Below are 23,209 nucleotides of genomic sequence, written 5' to 3' on the forward strand. Positions count from 1 at the left end.
ATGAAATTGAAAACCTGGAGGTATTTTAGGACCATAAAGAGCTGTGCCGAATTTGGTATATAGCATTTTCACTTCAATTGAAACTATTTACATTTTAAATTAAACTTGTTACATTTTAAATGAAACCTTTTTCAAATTAAATGAAACCTATTTCATTTGAAATGAAACTTTTTCTGAGTCGTGGTGAAATTCTGAGTCGATCTGAGCATGTCCGTCCGTCCGTCCGTCTGTTGAAATCACGCTAACTTCCGAACGAAACAAGCTATCGACTTGCAACTTTGCACAAGTAGTTGTTATTGATGTAGGTCGGATGGTATTGCAATTGGGCCATATCGGTTCCACTTTTACGTATAGCCCCCATATAAACGGACCCCCAAATTTGGCTTGCGCATCCTCTAAAAGAAGCAAATTTCTTCCGATCCGGCTGAAATTTTGTACGTAGTGTTAGCATATGGTCTTTATTCAGTCCATTGTGATACCACAGTGGTGAACTTCTCTCTTATCACTGAGTGCTGCCCGATTCCATGTTAACCTCCATGACAAGGGACCTCCTTTTTATAGCCGAGTCCGAACGGCGTTCCACATTCCAGTGAAACCACTTAGAGAAGCTTTGAAACCCTCAGAAATGTCACCAGCATAACTGGACTCTAACAACCATACTAAAATTGGTCCACATCGGTCAATAATTATATATAGCCCCCATACAAACCGATCCCGCGATGTGGCTTGCGGAGCCTCTAAGAGAAGCAAATTTCACCCGATCCAGCTGAAATTTGGTACATGGTGTCAGCATACGATCTCTAACAACCATGCAAAAAGTGGTCAACATCGATGCATAATTATATATAGCCCCCATATAAACCGATCCCCAGATTTGGCTTGCGGAGCCTCTAAGAGGAACAAATTTCATCCGATCCGGCTGAAATTTGGTACATGGTGTTAGTATATGGTCTCTAATGACCACGTAAAAATTGGTCCACATCGGTCCATAATTATATATAGGCCCCCAATATAACGATCTGATTTGACCTCCGGAGCCCCTTGGAAGACCAAAATTCATCTTAATCAGTTAAAATTTGGTACGTTGTGTTAATATATGGCCTCGAACACCCATGCAAACATTGGTCGAAATCGGTCCATAATTATATATAGCACCCATATAAACCGATCCCCAGATTTGACCTCCGGAGCCCCTTGGAAGAGCAAAATTCATCCGATTCGGTTGAAATTTGGTACATGATGTTAGTATATGGTATCCAACAACCATGCAGGAATTGGTTCATATCAGTCCATAATTATATATAGCCCCCATGTAACCGATCCCCAGATTTGACCTCCGGTGCCTTTTGGAAAAGCAAAATTCATCCGATTTTGTTGAAATTTGGTACGTGGAGGTAGTATATGATATGTAAGAACCATGCTAAAAGTCGTATATATCAGTCCATGATCATATATAGCCCCCATATAAACCGATCCCGAGATTTGGTTTTGGAGCCTCTTGGAGGAGCAAATTTCATCCGAGTCAGTTGAAATTTGGCACATGGCCGTTAACAACCACGCCTAACTAGGTCCATATCGATCTATAGTTATATATAGCCCTCAGATAAATCGATCCCCAATCACACAAAAATTGGTCTATATCAAGTTCATAATTGTATATAGCCCCCATATACATACATACCTTTTTTGTCTAATAATATACCACGTATGGACTAACTCACAATTTAGAAAACGAAGTTTTAAAATACCACAACCCAAGCAATTCAATTGTGAATGACAGTTTTCCGTAGAAGTATATACGCAATCCATGGTGGAGGGTAGATAAGATTCGGCCTGGCCGAACTTACGGCCGTATATACTTGTTGTTTTTGTTTTTAATGAATGTATGTTAATGATGTAGAATATATTTACATTTGACCCAGATTTTTATTACGTACATATGGAACGCCAAGAAGAAAACAAATGACATGACTAAAAATATTAAGACCGATTTAACATATGAAAAATTTCGATAAAAAAATATAGTTCGGATTTGAATGTACTATTTGATGCCGTACGAAAAAAAAAATATTTACTTTCTCCGCGATGGCATTTAAGACCAAATAATAATCATTTGAGATGTATTTTTTAAAGAAAATTTCAAGCCTACTACCCTTGAATTGAATTAATTAATTTATTTTATTTATTCAATAAATTAGTTTGTTATTTGTTATAAATTGATTTTAGTGATTTTAATGTAATTAAATGACCTAATAAATTTATGAATAACTTTTGTGTACACTCAAAAAAAAAAAAAGAAAAAGATTATAATCTTCCCTTTGGTATTGATTCCGAGACAAAGAAGCGACTTTTTTGAAATAAATCCATTATCTAGCTTTCAATCAATAAAATTAACATGAAGATATAGATCGCATTTATCGAAATGTAATTCTCTATATGCGACATACCAATAAAGTTGTTCACGTACAAAAAAAAATGTCATTTTAAAAACCCAAGTTATAAAAAATATTTCAAAATAAAAAAAGGTTTCTTAATTCAAAAAATGTCTTTAAATAAAACAACAACAACTTTAAATCAAAAATGCAAAATCCTCAAAATATATCTTAGCCTTAGTTAATTTAAAAGACATAGTGTTTTTTTTCAACCAAAAACAGAGGGATCTGTTAAGTTAATTTAAACAGAGGGATGCAAATTCCCATGATTCGTGTCCTAAATTTAATGAAAAAATTGTGTAAAGTGCGTGTCCAAATATTTAGGCTGCATTATCTTTCATATTAGATCAATATTTTTTTTGTTCAAAATGTGTCTCATCCTATAACCTCAAAATATCTTATCCCAAATAATTTAAAAACTAGTTCTTTAAATACACAATATTTTTCTTTAATTCAAGAAAATATGCCTTGATTCAAAGACATAGGACTTTAAAGGAGGGACACAAATTTCTATCATTCGTGTCCTAAATTTAATGAAAAAAATTTGAAGCAATGATTATAAACTTTCTTTAATTTAACATTTCATTAATTCAAATAATTTTTTCCTAAATATTGTGTAAATTGCGTGTCCTAAAATTTAGATTGCATAATCTTTCATATTAATTCAATATTTTTTCATTGTATATTCAATTAAAGAGAGTTTATATATAATACAGCGTGCATTCATAAAATAAAATTTGGATAGAAATAATTGTAGCAGTGCTTGGAATGTACACGTAAGACATAATTCTTCAAAGGAATTTTAAACAAAAAAGCACATTGTTCGTTTTAGCGATATATTCGATAAAAATTTTGTAGGATGCTTGTAGTTTGATTTTAGAGATTACTTTTATATGAAAAAAGTCTCATTTGAAATGAAAAAGTTTCATTTGGTTTGAAAAAGGTTTCATTTGATCGGAAAAAGGATATATTTGATTTGAAAAATGCTATATATGGTCCACTTTTTGATATAGTCCCCATATAGGCCAATACTTGGTTAATTTTGAGCTGAATGGTTGAGCTGAATAGAATTGTCTCAAACTTTATAAAATTCTGACAAAATTTCTATAAAAATAAAAGTTTGACAACATTTTCTATAGAAATCAACATTTTTCTATAAAAATAAAATTTTGAAAAAATTTTCTATAGAAATAAAATTTTGATAAAATTTTCTATAGAAATAAAATTTTGACAAAATTTTCTAGAGAAATAAATTTTTGACAAAATTTTCCAGAGAAATAAAATTTTGACAAAATTTTCTGGAGAAATAAAATTTTGACAAAATTTTCTAGAGAAATAAAATTTTTGAAAAAATTTTCTATAGAAATAAAATGTTGAAAAAATTTTCCATAGAAATGCACACAGAAAACAGATTGGTTGGAAATCAGTTGTACTAACGAAAATTCTATATTGAGTATTAAATATCAATTGTGATGATCTATTTTCTTCAATCACAAACATTTTTGTGCCCTTAATACCATTTGGTTATAATTTCAATAGATATTCGTTTGTGATTCAAAACAAATGGTTGTAGCAACTAAATTTCTCTTTCTAGAACAATTTTATTAGTATTCGATTGACATACCTACATGATTGACATGACCTACTTTAAATAAATTTTGTTACTATCATTCTGTTGTCCTCACTGATATACGGTATTCTCAGCCGAATGCCATTTGATAGATTTCTCAAATGTCATTTCTATTATAACAAATTATTTAGTGTCCAAAGAAGACGTATGTTTATTTGATTCAAACAAAATCACTAAATTTAGAGCGGATCTAATAAAATGCGCCGGCACTACGACCTATAACACGTGACATCGAAGATTTGATACATTTGCGAGTAAGTTCTAACTTTTATAAATTCCAAAATGGATACATGTATCCTCTAACATTCTAATTTTATTTGTTTGTTTCTCAACTATATAGATCCATTTTTAAGGTATGCAACAATACGGATTAACCAGCGATTCAGACCTGGCTTTTAAAAAGCTACATTTCAGAGACGAAAGCAGTTGGGTGTGGAAAATATTCCTAAATCTGAACGATTTTACCAAATATTTTCACATCACGAATGTTAAATTATTGATATCTATAAAATAGAGGACCATATATATTTTTGATGCATAGAACGATTTCCTGATTCTGGGCCAAGGTTTAAATTGTGACTTTTTTGGACGAAAAATGAAATAAATTTAATCTACAATTTGTATTGGTGTATGTACTGAAATATTTAAATATATGCAAAAAATACAATGCTCGCGGCTATAGAATTATCATTCAAATCGGTTGTGGGGATTATTAAGGTTGGATGATACAACCGAAACATGAAGGTTCCAATCACCAATTTTATTGGCTGTCATAGCCAACTCCATATACATTATAAGTTGTAACTCCCATCATTCGATTGAGTCGACCGAATTTGTCGAGTGACACAACTGCCAGACAGATAGCTGCAACTGCCCAAAAGAGGTTGGAAATAAATTTGGTTATCACAACCAATCTGTATTCTCTGTGTGAAATGTTGACAAATTTTTCTATAGAAATAAAATTTTGACAAAATTTTCTATAGAAATACAATTTTGACAAAATTTTCTGTAGAAATAAAATTTTGACAAAATTTTCTATAGAAAAAAATGTTGACAAAATTTTCCATAGAAATGAAATGTTGACAAAATTTTCTATAGAAATAAAATTTTGAAAAAATTTTCTATAGAAATAAAATTTTGACAAAATTTTCTATAAAAATAAAATTTTGAAAAAATTTTCTATAGAAATAAAATTTTGACAAAATTTTCCATAGAAATAAAATTTTGACAAAATTTTCTATAGAAATAAAATTTTGACAAAATTGTCTATAGAAATAAAATTTTGACAAAATTTTCTATAGAAATAAAATTTTGACAATATTTTCCATAGAAATAAAATGTTGACAAAATTTTCTATAGAAATAAAATGTTGACAAAAATTTTTAGAGAAATAAAATTTTGATAACATTTTCTATAAAAAATATAATTTGGCAAAATATTCTATAGAAATAAAATTTTGACAAAATTTTCTATAGAAATAAAATTTTGATAAAATTTTCTATAGAAATAAAATGTTGACAAAATTTTCTATAGAAATAAAATGTTGAAAAAATTTTCTATAGAAATAACATTTTGACAAAATTTTCTATAGATATAAAATTTTGACAACATTTTCTATAGAAATAAGATTTTGACAACATTTTCTATAGAAATAAAATTTTCATTCGTTTTGTTTGTTATTGTTGTTTTGATTTTTGGGTTTAGTGAACCGCCTGTATTTATTCTGATAATTGGTTGATAGTTTTGCTGCAAGTAGAGGATGCTGATGAGGAATGTGGTAGTTCCGAAAGGTGGTAATTCCGAAACGTCCATCCAACCATCTTGCAGTCTATAGGGCTTTGCCCAAATAAATTTGACAAACATTCATTTCCTCTCTTGGTTAAGCTACACTTGTAGTTTAGTCAATGCATGATTTTAAGCTGAAATCAAAGACAACAGCAATGATGAAATAAAATTTTGACAAAATTTTCTGTTGAAATAAAATTTTGACAAAATTTTCTATAGAAAAAAATGTTGACAAAATTTTCCATAGAAATGAAATGTTGACAAAATTTTCTATAGAAATAAAATTTTGATAAAATTTTCTATAGAAATAAAATTTTGAAAAAATTTTCTATAAAAATAAAATTTTGAAAAAAATTTCTATAGAAATAAAATTTTGACAAAATTTTCCATAGAAATTAAATGTTGACAAAATTTTCTATAGAAATAAAATTTTGATAAAATTTTCTATAGAAATAAAATTTTGTAGTTGTTGTATAGTTGACCTTTTAGTATAATTATTTGTAGAAATAAAATTTTGACAAAATTTTCTATAGAAATAAAATTTTGACAAAATTGTCTATAGAAATAAAATTTTGACAAAATTTTCTATAGAAATAAAATTTTGACAAAATTGTCTATAGAAATAAAATTTTGACAAAATTTTCTTTAGAAATAAAATTTTGACAATATTTTCCATAGAAATAAAATGTTGACAAAATTTTCTATAGAAATAAAATGTTGACAAAAATTTCTAGAGAAATAAAATTTTGATAACATTTTCTATAAAAAATATAATTTGGCAAAATATTCTATAGAAATAAAATTTTGACAAAATTTTCTATAGAAATAAAATTTTGACAAAATTTTCTATAGAAATAAAATTTTGACAAAATTTTCTATAGAAATAAAATTTTGACAAAATTGTCTATAGAAATAAAATTTTGACAAAATTTTCTTTAGAAATAAAATTTTGACAATATTTTCCATAGAAATAAAATGTTGACAAAATTTTCTATAGAAATAAAATGTTGACAAAATTTTCTATAGAAATAAAATTTTGTAGTTGTTGTATAGTTGACCTTTTAGTATAATTATTTGTAGAAATAAAATTTTGACAAAATTTTCTATAGAAATAAAATTTTGACAAAATTGTCTATAGAAATAAAATTTTGACAAAATTTTCTATAGAAATAAAATTTTGACAAAATTGTCTATAGAAATAAAATTTTGACAAAATTTTCTATAGAAATAAAATTTTGACAAAATTTTCTATAGAATATATAATTTTGACAAAATTTTCTATAGAAATAAAATTTTGACAAAATTGTCTATAGAAATAAAATTTTGACAAAATTTTCTTTAGAAATAAAATTTTGACAATATTTTCCATAGAAATAAAATGTTGACAAAATTTTCTATAGAAATAAAATGTTGACAAAAATTTCTAGAGAAATAAAATTTTGATAACATTTTCTATAAAAAATATAATTTGGCAAAATATTCTATAGAAATAAAATTTTGACAAAATTTTCTATAGAAATAAAATTTTGATAAAATTTTCTATAGAAATAAAATGTTGACAAAATTTTCTATAGAAATAAAATGTTGAAAAAATTTTCTATAAAAATAAAATTTTGACAAAATTTTCTATAGAAATAAAATTTTGACAAAATTTTCTATAGAAATAAAATTTTGATAAAATTTTCTATAGAAATAAAATTTTCACTCGTTTTGTTTGTTATTGTTGTTTTTTTTTCTTTAATGATTGTTGTTGTTTTTAATTTTTGGGTTTAGTGAACCGCCTGTATTTATTCTGATAATTGGTTGATAGTTTTGCTGCAAGTAGAGGATGCTGATGAGGAATGTGGTAGTTCCGAAACGTGGTAATTTCGAAACGTCCATCCAACCATCTTGCTATAGGGCTTTGCCCAAATAAATTTGACAAACATTCTTTTCCTCTCTTGGTTAAGGTAAACTTGTAGTTTAGTCAATGCATGGTTTTAAGCTGAAATCAAAAACAACAGCAATGATGAAATAAAATTTTGACAAAATTTTCTATAGAAATACAATTTTGACAAAATTTTCTATAGAAAAAAATTTTGACAAAATTTTCTATAGAAAAAAATGTTGACAAAATTTTCCATAGAAATGAAATGTTGACAAAATTTTCTATAGAAATAAAATTTTGAAAAAATTTTCCATAGAAATGAAATATTGACAAAATTTTCTATAGAAATAAAATTTTGACAAAATTTTCTATAGAAATAAAATATTGACAAAATTTTCCATAGAAATTAAATGTTGACAAAATTTTCTATAGAAATAAAGTTTTGATAACATTTTCTATAGAAATAAAATTTTGTAGTTGTTGTATAGTTGACCTTTTAGTATAATTATTTGTAGAAATAAAATTTTGACAAAATTTTCTATAGAAATAAAATTTTGACAAAATTTTCTATAGAAATAAAATTTTGACAAAATTGTCTATAGAAATAAAATTTTGACAAAATTTTCTATAGAATATATAATTTTGACAAAATTTTCTATAGAAATAAAATTTTGATAAAATTTTCGATAGAATATATAATTTTGACAAAATTTGGAATTTTGACAAATATTCTTTCGAAGAAACATGTTTTTCATAATAACACCCAGAAAAAAGTGACCTCTTCTTTAAGTTAAAATGAACTTATTGTGAAGAAAATTGAACTTCGTATAGCGCCAAAGACATTTTTATTTGTTTGAACGATATGATTTTCGTAGAAATTAGGTAGAATGCATTACATACATTAGTTAACATCTTCCTATATTTATGTACCACTATACTACAGAATTTTTCTTCAATAAAAGACATGTTTTATTAATATATTAAATATATTTATTTAGAATCAACAGCGTCGACTGGCCTTGAAATATTAAAACACATTTTTTTCTTCTTCTAGTACCTTTCACTTTGAATAAGTTGCTGATAGCAATTTTGTCCACCTTTTTCAATTTCAATACCTACAAATATAAACAAAAAATCTTAAACCAATTTTTTTCACAAAAGGTTAGCGTCACTGAATATTACCTGATAATCGAAGATTCCAAATTGAAGTCGAATGAAGGGGTTGTTATTCTGCTGGTGTTTTCTTTTTTTATAAACCAATTTTCAAAAAACGAAAATTTTTCTCACTAATTTAAAACAACAAATATTTTATATATTTTATTTGTTTTTTATTATATTATATTTATTTTTTAACTATCTATCCGTATACCATAACAACGCGATTCCAACTAAAAAACAACCCACGCGCAAACATATCGATGACAGGTATCGATTACAGGTAGATAAAAGAAATGTAGGAAATTTTCCTATATTCTAATAAGTGTGTTTCCTTAAGTTTTGAAAGGATTGAATACTTCATAGTAGGAATATAAATAAATAAAATAAATAAATAAATTTATCATTTTATAAGAAACTTTACTAAATTTGAAGAAACTTGGTTTTAGTTCGCTTTTTGTTTATTTTTACGAGTGCTTTGTTATCAGTGAATGAAATTTTCTTGTTCAGTAGTAAATTCTTATACCCAGCGAAGAAAACAGTATTAGTAAAATTACATGCCTTATTCTAATTAATGAACTATTCCTAACTGCTTTCAGTTTAGGATTTTTTTACTGAAACAAGTAAATTTTATTATTTGACACAAAAATTTAACTGAATGGAAATAAAATGGCTAAACTAAATTGATGAACATTTGTTCCTTTAATTTCGAAGACACTTTTTTCTGGGTGAACCACAAACATTGTTTTATTTGATAAAATTTTCTTTAAATTTTGGTAGATTATTTTTGGCTTGAATGATGACAACCCAAATGGGATTTCTGCGTACTTAGCTTTTAGTCTAGTTGAAATAACCTTCACTTCACACCCTTAATAATATTTTCTCCTCAAAAGAAATCTAATATAACTTTTATTTAATGTAACTTATTTAATAAAATAATTTATTTTTTTTTTTTTTGTAATTTCCCCAAGCGATTTAACCCTCCCCGTTTCTTTTTGTCAACTAAAGGCTTTTACAGAGGCACATATGTGGCTCGTTGTCATAATAACAAATGTGCTTCTTATCATGAGCCATATGCCGCGGCTGCCTTGTTGCTAGCGACCGACTAATTGAATTTTTATTATCAGTCATTGTCGATCAAAATTATGCCACCATTCATGGGGACTCGTAAAGAGACACACAGAGTTGTAAACGAAACAGCGAAACCAACCAACCAAGTAAACTGACTGGTATACAATCAGTCCCCCTCTATAGAGGTGGGACAGATATAGACACACACGCACACATCTGCCAAACAAACATGATTCATACAAAAAGTAGCTAAGTGAAAAAAATTATTTCATATTCTGCTTTAAATAGAACGACATTAAATTCCAGCTAGCTAGAACCATTTTGTTGGTAAAAGGTAAACCAACTAAACAACAACAGAAACGCTTCTCTGTTTGGTTGAAACCTATTATGTGCCCGGGTAGCTCAGTCGGTAGAGCATTGGACTTTTAATCCAAGGGTCCAGGGTTCAAGTCCCTGCTCGGGCGATTTAATTTTTTTAATTTTAATAAAAAACTAAATAAAAATTTGAATACCTCACAAGTATAGCCTGTTATTTTATGGTGAATAGGGGATAACAGTAAAAACTCATCTCAGCTTTACAAAAAATATCTGCTATGACATTATAACGCTGTTGGGGATATGTACATATGGGCTCCGGGAAACAAGCCCCCCCAGAAATAAGGCCCAAAATGGAAATGAAATAATGTCCAATGTACCAAATTTCAACCGGATCGGATGAAATTTGCTCCTCCAAGAGGCTCCCGAGGTCAAATCTGGTTATCGGTTTATATGGGGGCTATATATAATTATGAACCGGCCATATACTAACTCCAGGTTTCAACCGGAACGGATGAATTTTGCTCCTCCAAGAGGTTCCGGAGGTTAAATCTGGGGGTAGATTTATATGGGGGCTATATATAATTATATATAATTAGAGACTATATACGTAACATACACCACGTACCAAATTTCAACCGGATCGGATGAATTTTGCTACTCCAAGAGGCTCCGGAGGTCAAATCTAGGGGCCGGTTTATATGGGGACTATATAATTTTAGATTAGTTTTAGAAAATTGTAAACTAGAAAGTATTGCAAACGCCGATATCATAAAAATAAGTAAATATTTTTCAAAAAATTCAGGAAATTTTATTAGACATAACATAATTAATTTTTTTCTCTTGTTAAAGAAAATGTTGTTGTTTGAAGGAAAACTTGGACGTCAAAATTGCAAAGAATGTCTTTAGTGCAATACGAAGTTCACGATGGACGCATTTCTAGTACAATTTTACAAATATAAAGAAATAAATAACTATTTTGTGAGAAGTACGAATTTAATTAATCTTTATGCTGTATTTGTGTATAATTTTTCCCGTTTTTTAGTTCATTTAACTAATGTACGTAAAAAATTATTGAAGTAAAGGAAACTTTCTCCAAACAAAGTAATTCCATGAAATAAAATAAAATTAAATTAGCTTTGATGAAATATTCATTTTTATATCCTTCACCATTGGTGTAGGTCGGATGGTATTGCAAATGGGCCATATCAGACAAGGTTTAAAGTATAGCCCCATTATGAACCGACCCTCAGAGATGATTTCCGGAACCTCTTCCAAGAGCAAACTTCATCCGTTCCGGTTGAAATTGGGTACACGATGTTAGTACATGCCCTCTAACCAGGGATCCGGAGCGGAGCGGAGCAAGCCCTTTTTTTGCCGGAGCGGGAGCGGCATTTCTAAAATCCGGAGCGGAGCGGGAGCGGAGCGGTTTCCAAATGAAAAACCGCTCCGCTCCGAATAAAATATTACTTGAATGAAATGTGTAACTTTGAAATTACACTGTGTAGGTAATTTCAAATTTAGCTAGTACTTAGCGTAGTGTGAGTAAACGTTTAAAATGTACGATATGTATTTTTGTACGTACGTACATTGGGGAAAACACAACGTGTTTTTTAGTAATTGTTTTCAAAAACGGCAAATGTCAAAATATATATCTAGTACACCCTCGAAAAAAATCGCTTCTCTAACATATGTTCCAAACATATTTTGCAGGAAGCACATATATTATTGGATACCGCCGAAACATTAATATGTTTGTTTTATGTGAGCATATTATATGTTTGGAAGCATTTTGAAGAATTCCCCAAAGAAGATTGTGTTCATTCCCTCACATATTTTTAACTTCCACGAAATTTTTGAGTTCTTCGCATCTTTTTCTGTAATACAAATATGCTGTTTTTTTTTCAAATGTGTATTTTCTTGGTTCCGAATGTCTATTCTCTTTATTCCGAATACTCAATCTACTATTCAAATTAAATAATATTTAGACTTAAGCATACCAAATTTTTGGCCATATTATAAAACAGTTTTCCGAAACAACATACAAGCGGTTTCACAGAAATTGCTCTCATTTCATTCTCTCGCTGTGTTATGTTGATGTCTTTTTATTCAACCCTCCCGGTTTCCATCTCTATTTCTTTCTCTATACTAACTCTCTCTCTCTCTCTGTCGCTCTCTGAATAAAGTATCACAACATATATATGTTTACTCGAAATTTGTAAATTTATATATGTTTACATTCACGCATATTATTTTTATGAAACATTCATGCCCCAAACATAATATATTCTAACATATTAACATATGTGTCGCAAACATTTTGTGTTAGTTTAGGAACATTACATGTTTGCACTTAAATATATTGTGTTTAAAAATTGTGCCCGAAACACATTTTGTTTATATCGGAACATATGAAAAACATATTTTTCTAACAGTGTATGTGTTGTAAAAGTAACAACAGTACTTTCGATCAATTTCATCCCGTATTACTACAAAGTTGTTTGTAATGAACGTCAAATAAATGCAATTAAACGATCTTATTTATATTTAATTTTTTAGTTTTCTACACTGAAAAAAATATTGTCGTGAAGTCAAAGATTCCATGTCCTTAGAATAAGAATGCAAGTTTTGCTTAACATGGAAGACGCATTTCTCTAAAATAAAGTTTTTTTCTTGTCCAAAAGGCAATAAACTTTTGAATGAAGTTGTAATGTCCTTATAATTAAGTGATTTTACTTAAAAATGTGTATCATAACATGAAAGATAAAATTTTTGAGGTAAGGTCAACGTGACTTTAATAATTAAGAAAAATTCTTTAAAATTAATAAAATTGTCTTTAAATTTGTTTCCTTTTTGCATCTTGCCTACAAAGCAAAAAATCGTTAAAAAATAAGACATGTTTTTCAACACTTTATTTTAAAGACGCTTTTTACTTGAAACATAGCATAATTTCTACTGGAAGTCGAGTCTTAATATGGAAAAAAAAATAACTCGTTAACTCGTTTTTAAAAGATTTTGATAACAACTGACGAAAAAAAATCTAAAAAAATTAAAAATTAACATTTGCTTCCTAGAAGCAAGTACATAACCCCCAAATTTTCTTTAAAGTATCCTTACTTGTATTCTCCGCTTCTTTGGCTCGGAATTAATACCCAAACTGTTAAAGTAGACAAAATCTTTGGAACCGGACATGCTTTTTTTCATTCACATTTGCTTTACTATTGTACTATATCCTAGCATTCTCTTATTTCTGATATTAGTTCTCGAAAATTTAATTAAAATTATGGATAGTTTCAATTTTGGTTGAAAAATGTGCGCATATACATTTATTATACAATAAAGGGGAAAAAAGCGAAATTAGGTAACCCTAGATCTGAGTAAGAATATTCGTAGGTATACCACGGACTGATGTCGATGGAGGTTGTTGCAAACATAAACATACACACACACATTACAAATATAACAAAACCTCTTCTCTACGTCTGTTGCAAAACATAAAAAAACTTTCGGAGAGTAGTTACTTCTACTCTGTGTATAGACTTTCAATTCCAATCAGCGTTGCCGTTTTGGTCCGATCGGACCAAAATTGGTCCAAAAGATTTCTAATTTTTAAATTTGGTCCGATGGTCAGACCAAACAGAATTTGGTCCATTTTGGTCCATTTTCATAAATTTGGTTTCTATCACATATTAAATAGTAGATGGTGCACCGCAAAGAATATTGTCGGGAGGCCAAATATTTCACATGCTTAAAATACGAATACGAATTTTGCTTAGAATAGAAGACGTATTTCTCTGAAAAAAAGTTTTTCCTTGTCTAAAAGTCTCTAAACTTTTCAATGAAGTCTGTTTGTCCTTATAGCTAAGTGATTCGACATAAAAATGTGTATCCTAACATGAATGCAAATTTCGTTTTAATGAAGTCAAAATGGATTTAATATTTCTGAAAAAATCTTCAAAATTAATAAAATATTTCAACACATTGTTTTAAAGTCATTATACCCTAAACCACATATTGGTTAGGATATAATAAATTTGATCTGCCAAAAAATGTGCCTACAAGAAATATTGATTTTAGACCCCATAAAATATATACCGATCGACTCAGAATCACCTCCTGAGTCGATCTAGCGCTTGGCGTCCGTCCGTCCATCCGTCGGTCTGTCCATGTATTTGTTGTTCACAGGATTTCGGTCGCAATTATTAACCGATTTTGATGAAATTTGGTACAGTTTTTTTGGGCACAGAGACGAACGTTACTGAATTTGGAAGAAATCGGATCAAATTTAGATATAGCTCCCATATATATGTATTGCCCGATTTCGACAAATGGGGTCACGTTGCACTTTTTTTACTAACCGATCGTCGTCAAATTTAGCACAAAATAATCTTCTGTATCACCCTTTAAGTCTGAAAATTTCATCGAAATCGGTTCAGATTTAGATATAGGTCCCATATATATGTATCGCCCGATTTTGTCAAATTAGGTCATAAAACCCTTATTTATCAACCGATCTTACTCAAAGTTGGCGAAATGTAATCTTCTATAGCACTAACTATATGTGCAAAAAATCATCGAAATCGGTTCAGATTTAGCTATAGCTCCCATATATGTACCGCCCGATTTTTCTAAATAAAATAAAACTCAATTGAACAAATAATACAATGTTTGTACTATAATTTTCTCGAAGAGGAGCGGAGCGGAGCGATTTTTTTTTTCTCGGAGCGGAGCGAGGAGCGGAGCGGTTTTTTTTTCTCCGGAGCGGGAGCGGAGCGGAGCGAAAAAAAATGGACCGCTCCGGATCCCTGCCTCTAACTACCATGCAGATTGGTCCATAATTATATATAACCTCAATAAAACCCGATTCCCAAAAAATTGGATTTCGGACGCTCTTTGATGAGCAAATTTCATCCGATCCGGTTGACATTTGGTACGGGATTGTGCTATATGACCTGTCACAACTGTGCAAAAATTAGTCCATATCTGTCCATAATTATAGGTGAGATTAGTTTAGGTTAGGTTGAAAAGACGATTCAGGTTTCCCCGACTCATGTCGGCTGGCAGCTAATATTAGGGTTATTTGTGCACTCTAACTTCTTCTTTCCATCGTATTCTTCTTTTATTATATTTTTATTCCATGAACTCTGTGTCGAAATCGTGTCCAGTAACAGTTTCCCATCAAGGACAGGCCCCGAATCACTTCTTAACCGATATGGTTAACTCTTTGCCTAGTAAAGACAGGGAAGTAAAAAAGGTAGTATTCCAAGGACTTAACATCCTCAAAACACGCCCTACATGCATCATCCTCTACTGCTACTATTCGGCACGGATGTGCTGTCAATTCTAGGTACCGGTCATTATTCCCGCGGTCCTCCTGACTATCGTCCTACTCTCCTTTTGTAGTTCTCCATTCCTTTTCTTAGTTGGGCCACCGCATAGTATTTTCTTCGACTTCCGACCGTTGCACTGGCTTACATCGCTTCATGTGACTCCCGTGCCCGTGCGCTGTGGTCCTGTAATTGGATCTCGGTTTCGTACTGTCACCCATCTTCGATTCATCGGTATAGCAGTTATTTACCTCTGGTATCTGCTCTGGGATCCCATTCTCCCAGGACCTTCTTACAGGCGTCAGAATGTTACACTCTCATCTCATCGCAACCATAGCGGCTACGCCTTTGATTTGAACCTCTCTAGTCCATTATTGTTTCCTAGGCTCTGATTGGCATGGTCTTCATTGTTGGACCCGTTGTAAAATTTCTATGTTACGCTTTCTCTCCATTGATGTCCACCAGTATTCAGGCCACATATACACTGTTAGAAAAATATGTTTTTCATATGTTCCGATATAAACAAAATGTGTTTCGGGCACAATTTTTAAACACAATATATTTAAGTGCAAACATGTAATGTTCCTAAACTAACACGAAATGTTTGGGACACATATGTTAATATGTTAGAATATATTATGTTTGGGGCATGAATGTTTCATAAAAATAATATGTGCGAATGTAAACATATATAAATTTACAAATTTCGAGTAAACATGTATATGTTGTGATACTTTATTCAGAGAGCGACACAGAGAGAGAGAGAGAGTTAGTATAGAGAAAGAAATAGAGATGGAAACCGGTAGGGTTGAATACAAAGATATCAACATAACACAGCGAGAGAATGAAATGAGAGCAATTTCTGTGAAACTGCTTGTATGTTGTTTCGGAAAACTGTTTTATAATAAGGCCAAAAATTTGGTATGCTTAAGTCTAAATATTATTTAATTTGAATAGTAGAATGAGTATTCGGAATAAAGAGAATAGACATTCGGAACCAAGAGAATAGACATTTGAAAAAAAAACAGCATATTTGTATTACAGAAAATGATGCGAAGAGCTCAAAAATTTCGTGGGAGTGAAAATTATGTGAGGGAATGAACACAATCTTCTTTGGGGAATTCTTCCAAGCATATACTATTTTTGGACTCAAAATGCTTCCAAACATATAATATGCTCACATAAAACAAATATATTAATGTTTCGGCGGTATCCAATAATATATGTGCTTCCTGCAAAATATGTTTGGAACATATGTTAGAGAAGCGATTTTTTTTGAGGGTGTAGAGCCCACCACTCTTCTGCACAGTGCCCAACATCTGTAGGTTTTATCAGTCCTCTCTTTGATGTGCTCTACCAATTCAGTTTCCTGTCTATGGATACTCCTAAATACTTTTTTATCAGAAACAAGTACACTGTTAGAAAAATATGTTTTTCATATGTTCTGATATAAACAAAATGTGTTTCGGGCACGATTTTAAACCACAATATATTTAAGTGCGAACATGTAATGTTCCTAAACTAACACTAAATGTTTGGGACATCTATGTTAATATGTTAGAATATATTATGTTTGGAGCATCAATGTTTCATAAAAACCATATGTGTGAATACAAACATATATAAATTTACAAATTTCGACTAAACATACATATGTTGTGATATTTTATTCAAAGCGACAGAGAGAGTATAGAGAGAAATAGAGATGGAAACCGGGAGAGTTGACGAAAGATATCAATATAACACAGCAAAAGAGTCAAAAGAGAACAATTTCTGTGAAACCGCTTGTATGTTGTTTCGGAAAACGGCTTTATGATAAGGCCAAAAATTTGATATGTTTAAGTCTAAATATTATTTAATTTGAATAAAGAGAATATACATTCTGAACCAAGAGAATAGACATTTGAAAAACAAACAGCTTATGTTTTCGCCTTGAGAGCAGCATTTTATGTATGTGTGGACATGTGTTTTGTTTATCATTTTGGCATTATGGGCACAATTTTTTTCTTGGTTCGTTAAAAGAAATCAGGGGTCTTCATAAAAATAACGAAAGGGCACTATACTCTTTTTAGAGTTGGGACAGTAAAATGAAATAAGGAGGAAATAGTGAAAAATTACACAGTAAAATGTAAAAAAACAAACTTTAGTTCCTCTTTATTAAAAAGTAGTCCACGAGGAGTTGACGGACACCATCAAATATAAAAGCAGGCATTAAGTTCGAGTTTTACAGCTAAAACAATTTAAAAAGTTTATTTTCTTTAAAATGAATTATTAAAGAAAAATAAAAGGAATTTTAGAGCGATGGTGTTAAATGCTAGTAAAAAACTGTTCACTCCTAAATAAATTTATGTTTATATTATAAAATTATGTATGTATGTTTATACTCGACTCCACGTTCTTCTTTTGTTAGTTTTTGAATTCCTTCCAAATTTTAAAGTTTTGTACAAAAACAGTTTTTTATTACAAGATTGTTATTTTTGCAATAAAAAATAATATTTTATCCAAAAATCAGTCAATTTCATTTATATCAAGCACTGTTACTGACTATAAATCTTTAATAACGCACATTTCAAAGTTTCATTTAAAAAAAAATTAATATAGTATAAATATAAATGTGTAAATTAAAAAAAAAAAAAAAAAAAAAAAAAAAAAATGTTCGGTCTGAGCAGGGATTGAACCCACGACCCTTTGCATGCAAGGCAGACATGCTAACCACTGCTCCACGTGGCAAACAAATGTATGTTTCTGTTAAATAATGTTATGTTTGCATGGGCTCGTGGGCGCTGCAAACTATGCTATATAAATGTAACTTAAAACGATAATTATCTACTGGTGACTATAACAGCTACGTAGCCCAGTGGATAGTGTGTTGGCTTACAAACTGTATGGTCCTCGGTTCGATTCTCCGTGCAGGCGAAAGGTAAAATTTAAAAAATTTATAAAAGTGAATAATTTCTTCAACATTATTTGTATTACAGAGAAAGGTTCCAATAACTAAAAAATTTCGTGGAAGTGAAAATTACGAGTATGTTAGGGAATGAGCACAATCGTGTTTGGGAAAAATTCTTCCAAGCATATAATATTTTTGGCTCAAAATGCTTCCAAACATATAATATGTTCACATAAAACAAACATATTAATGTTTCGGCAGTATGCAATAATATATGTACTTCCTGCAAAATATGTTTGGAACATATGTTAAAGAAGCGATTTTTTTTGAGGGTGTATCGTCATGCCCAAAAAATGACAATCAAGCCCTGGGTCTTGCCCAATCATATGGCATCCTCATGACCATTTCTGCCTTCCTACAGAGTCTGTTAGGATCCGTTCCCTACAAAAGTATTATTATATCGTCTGTGTAACAGATCCCATCATGTGATTCACAGCTACGGTTGCCATTCGAAAAACTACTAAACAAAAAAAAAACCTTATTCTGCAATTTTTTATAGCAAATTTTGTCAAAATTTTATTTCCTCACAAAATGTGGTCGAAATTTTATTTCTATAGAAAATTTTGTCAAAATTTTATTTCAATAGAAAATTTTGTCAAAATTTTATTTCAATAGAAAATTTTGTCAAAATTTTATTTCTATAGAACATTTTGTCAAAATTTTATTCTTATAGAAAATTTTGTCAAAATTTTATTTCTATAGAAAATTTTGTGAAAATTTTATTTCTATAGAAAATTTTGTGAAAATTTTATTTCTATAGAAAATATTGTCAACATTTTATGTCTATAGAAAATTGTGTCAAAATTTTATTTCTATAGAAATTTTTATCAAAATTATATTTTTTATTTTTTCTAAAGAAAATTTCGCAAAATTTTATTTCCAGAGAAAATTTTATCAAAATTTCATTTTATGTATAATTTTTTTTTTTTAATTCTATTTCTATAGAAAATTTGGTCAAAATTTTATTTCTATATAAAATTTTTTCAAAATTTTATTTCTGTAGAAAAGTTTGTCAAAATTTTATTTCTATAGAAAATGATGTCAAAATTATATTTCTATAGAAATTTTTTTTTTGTATAGAAAATTTAGCAAAATTTTATTTCCAGAGAAAAATTTTTCAAAAATTTATTTTATATATAAATTTTGTTAAAATTTTATTTTTATTTTGTCAAAATTTTATTTCTATAGAAATTTTTATCAAAAATTAATTTCTTATTTTTTCTATAGAAAATTTAGCAGAATTTTATTTCCAGAGAAAATTTTATTTTATATATAGATTTTGTTAAAATTTTATTTCTATAGAAAATTTTGTAAATATTTTAGTTTTTATTATACCCTCCACCATAGGGTATATTAACTTTGTCATTCCGTTTGTAACACGTCGAAATATTGCTCTAAGACCCCATAAAGTATATATATTCTGGGTCGTGGTGAAATTCTGAGTCGATCTGCGCATGTCCGTTCGTCCGTCCGTCTGTTGAAATCACGCTAACTTCCGAACGAAACAAGCTATCGACTTGAAACTTGGCACAAGTACACCGAAAGAATTTTCTTCGTAAAAAGAACGAAAAATTTCGTTAAAAGTACGAAATTTGTCATTGTTTTACAACCAAAGAAACTTTTCATTAAAAGTACGAAATATTTCGTACTTTTTACGAAGAAAAGTTCTTCCAAAATTTTCGTAGTTTGTAAGAAAAAAATTCGTACTTTTTATGAAAAATCTTCGTACTTTTTATGAAACAATTTCGTTCTTTTTATGAAAATGTTTCGTACTTTTTATGAAGAATTTTCGTAGTTTTTATGAAAAATGTTCGTACTTTTTATGAAAAACTTTCGTACTTTTTTCTGAAAAATGTTCGAACTTTTAGAAAAAAATTTATAGTCGAAAATGCATTTGGTTGTAGTTGCAAGTGTGAAAAATGACATCACTACTTTACATCTTAAGTTTTTGAATAATTTTTAGTTTTATTGCTTCACTTTTATTCATAGCGCGCTATCACCCAAATGAGAAGTAGCGTAAACTTGCATAAAAAATAGAATAAAGGAATACACTCAAGCACATTATAAAAGACAATTTAATGCCGCGAACGGAAATTTTACAACTTCAATGAAACTTCTTCGTTATTTCAAAGAAAATGTTTCGTACTTTTTATGAAGAAATTTTAACGCAGAATGTTTCGTAAAATATTCGTAAAAACTTCCTCACAAAATTCATGAAATATGAAGAAAGTTTCGTTAAAAGTACGAACTTTTTACGAAGAAAAGTTAATGTAGAATGTTTCGTAGAAGTTTCGTATATTCGTAAAATGTTCTTCGTAAAATTTACGAAAATGAATGAAAATTTCGTTATTTTAATGAAGAATTCAGGAAGAATAGTTAATGAAGAATTCTTCGTAAAATTAACGAAGAGAATTCTTTCGGTGTAGTTGTTATTGATGTAGGTCGGATGGTATTGCAAATGGGCCATATCGGTCCACTTTTACGTATAGCCCCCATATAAACGGACCCCCAAAATTGGTTTGCGAGGCCTCTAAGAGAAGCAAATTTCATCCGATCCGGATGAAATTTGGGACATGGTGTTAGTATATGGCCTCTAATAACCATGCAAAAATTGGTCCACATCGGTCCATAATTATATATAGCCCCCATATAAACCGATCCCCCGATTTGACTTGCGAGGCCTCTAAGAGAAGCAAATTTCATCCGATCCGGCTGAAATTTGGTACATGGTGTTAGTATGGTCTCTAACAACCATGCAGAAATTGGTCCACATCGGTCCTTATATATATATATATATATATATATATATATATATATATATATATATATATATATATATATATATATATATATATATATATATATATATATATATATATATATATATATATATATATATATATATATATATATATATATATATATATATATATATATATATATATATATATATATATATATATATATATATATATATATATATATATATATATATATATATATATATATATATATATATATATATATATATATATATATATAGCCCCCATATAAACCGATTCCCAGATTTGGCCTCCGGAGCCCCTTGGAAGAGCAAAATTCATCGGATTCGGTTGAAATTTGGTACGTGATATTAGTATATGGTGTCCAACAACCATGTATGAATTGGTTCATATCAGTCCATAATTATATATAGCCCCCATATAAGCCGATCCCCAGATTTGACCTCCGGTGCCTTGTGGAGAAGCAAAATTCATCCGATCTGGTTGAAATTTGGTACGTGGTGGTAGTATATGATATGTAACAACCATGCCAAAAGTGGTCCATATCAGTCCATAATCATATGTAGCCCCCATATAAACCGATCCCGAGATTTGGTTTTGGAGCCTCTGGCTCCCTACGTACCGTGCAAAAGTCCATATCGATTCGTAATTATTTGTAGGCTTACATACCTTTTTGTGTAATATATACCACGTGTGGACTAACTCACAATTTAGAAAACGATTTAAGATACCACAACCCAAGTAATTCGATTGTGTATAATAGTCTTTCGTAGAAGTTTCTACGCAATCCATGGTGGAGGGTACATAAGATTCGGCCTGGCCGAACTTACGGCCGTTTATACTTGTTTTTTTCTATATAACATTTTGTCAAAATTTTATTTCTATAGAAAATTTTGTGAACATTTATTTCTATAGTAAATTTTGTCAAAATTTTATTTCTATAGATAATTTTGTCAAAATTTTATTTTTATATAAACTTTTGTCAAAATTTTATTTCTATAGATAATTTTGTCAATATTTTATTTTAGTTATAAAGTTTTGTCAAAATTGTATTTCTATAGAAAATTTTTTCAAAATTGTATTTCTATAGAAAATTTTGTCACAAGTTTATTTCTATAGAAAGTTTTATAAAAATGTTATTTCTATATGTAAGTTACTATAGAAAATTGGTGAAGTACTTCTCAGTTGGAGAGGGATATTGTCTCCTCTCGATCATCCCCTATCGATTCCATTCTATTCCCATATCGTCTACCATAGTTTCGGTCTGTTTGTTTGTATATAACTATAAAAGCGCCCATATATACCGAACCCCAGAAGGGGTAAATTTCATCCGATCCGGTTGGAGACATAGTCCTCCTACTAAAGGACTATGTACTGAATAGACTATTCAGTACCCCTAAGGATTGACTCACAATTTAGAAGTTTTAAGATACCTTGCCATCGGCAACTGTTATCAAGTAACCGTTGCAGAGTATTTCGATTATGAATGACACTCCTTAAATAGTAGGACTTGGTACGGAATCCATGGTGTAGGATTCGGTCTGGTCGAACTTTCGGCGTGGATAATGAAATAGCTTTGTATAAAAAGAATATATATGTATATATAATATTGTGTACAATGTATACAAGAATGTGCGTCTTTTTTATTACAGGACCATCTCTCAGTAGCTCTAAAGTAAAAATTCACTAATTGCAATGAAAAACTAAAAATCCCTCATCTTTCCTCAATTTTGTAGTAATACTAGATAAACATAATTTAAAATTCTATGTAATCTGTCATTTCCGACTTTCATTGTCACCTTCATCCATCTCGTATGAAGATTGTTGCATTTGAGAGCATTTGGAATTTGGCTTTTTGAAATCAGTCCTCCATATTTAATGGTGCACACTTGCA

The 23,209-nt window shown here is 29.7% G+C and overlaps 1 long non-coding RNA gene and 1 other non-coding gene across 2 annotated transcripts; both read left to right on the forward strand.

The window, feature by feature from the left end:
* The first annotated feature begins 4,037 nt into the window (after positions 1 to 4,037).
* LOC142241101 (uncharacterized) lies at positions 4,038 to 4,733 on the forward strand. Its single transcript, XR_012723486.1, has 2 exons — positions 4,038 to 4,316; positions 4,403 to 4,733. It is a non-coding gene; the product is annotated as an uncharacterized LOC142241101 (long non-coding RNA).
* A 5,598-nt stretch (positions 4,734 to 10,331) lies between these two features.
* On the forward strand, positions 10,332 to 10,404 carry TRNAK-UUU (transfer RNA lysine (anticodon UUU)). The gene has a single exon. It is a non-coding gene; the product is annotated as a tRNA-Lys (tRNA).
* Positions 10,405 to 23,209: the final 12,805 nt, after the last annotated feature.

The sequence above is a fragment of the Haematobia irritans genome, chromosome 5, assembly GCF_050003625.1.
Source record: "Haematobia irritans isolate KBUSLIRL chromosome 5, ASM5000362v1, whole genome shotgun sequence".
Lineage (NCBI taxonomy): Eukaryota > Metazoa > Arthropoda > Insecta > Diptera > Muscidae > Haematobia > Haematobia irritans.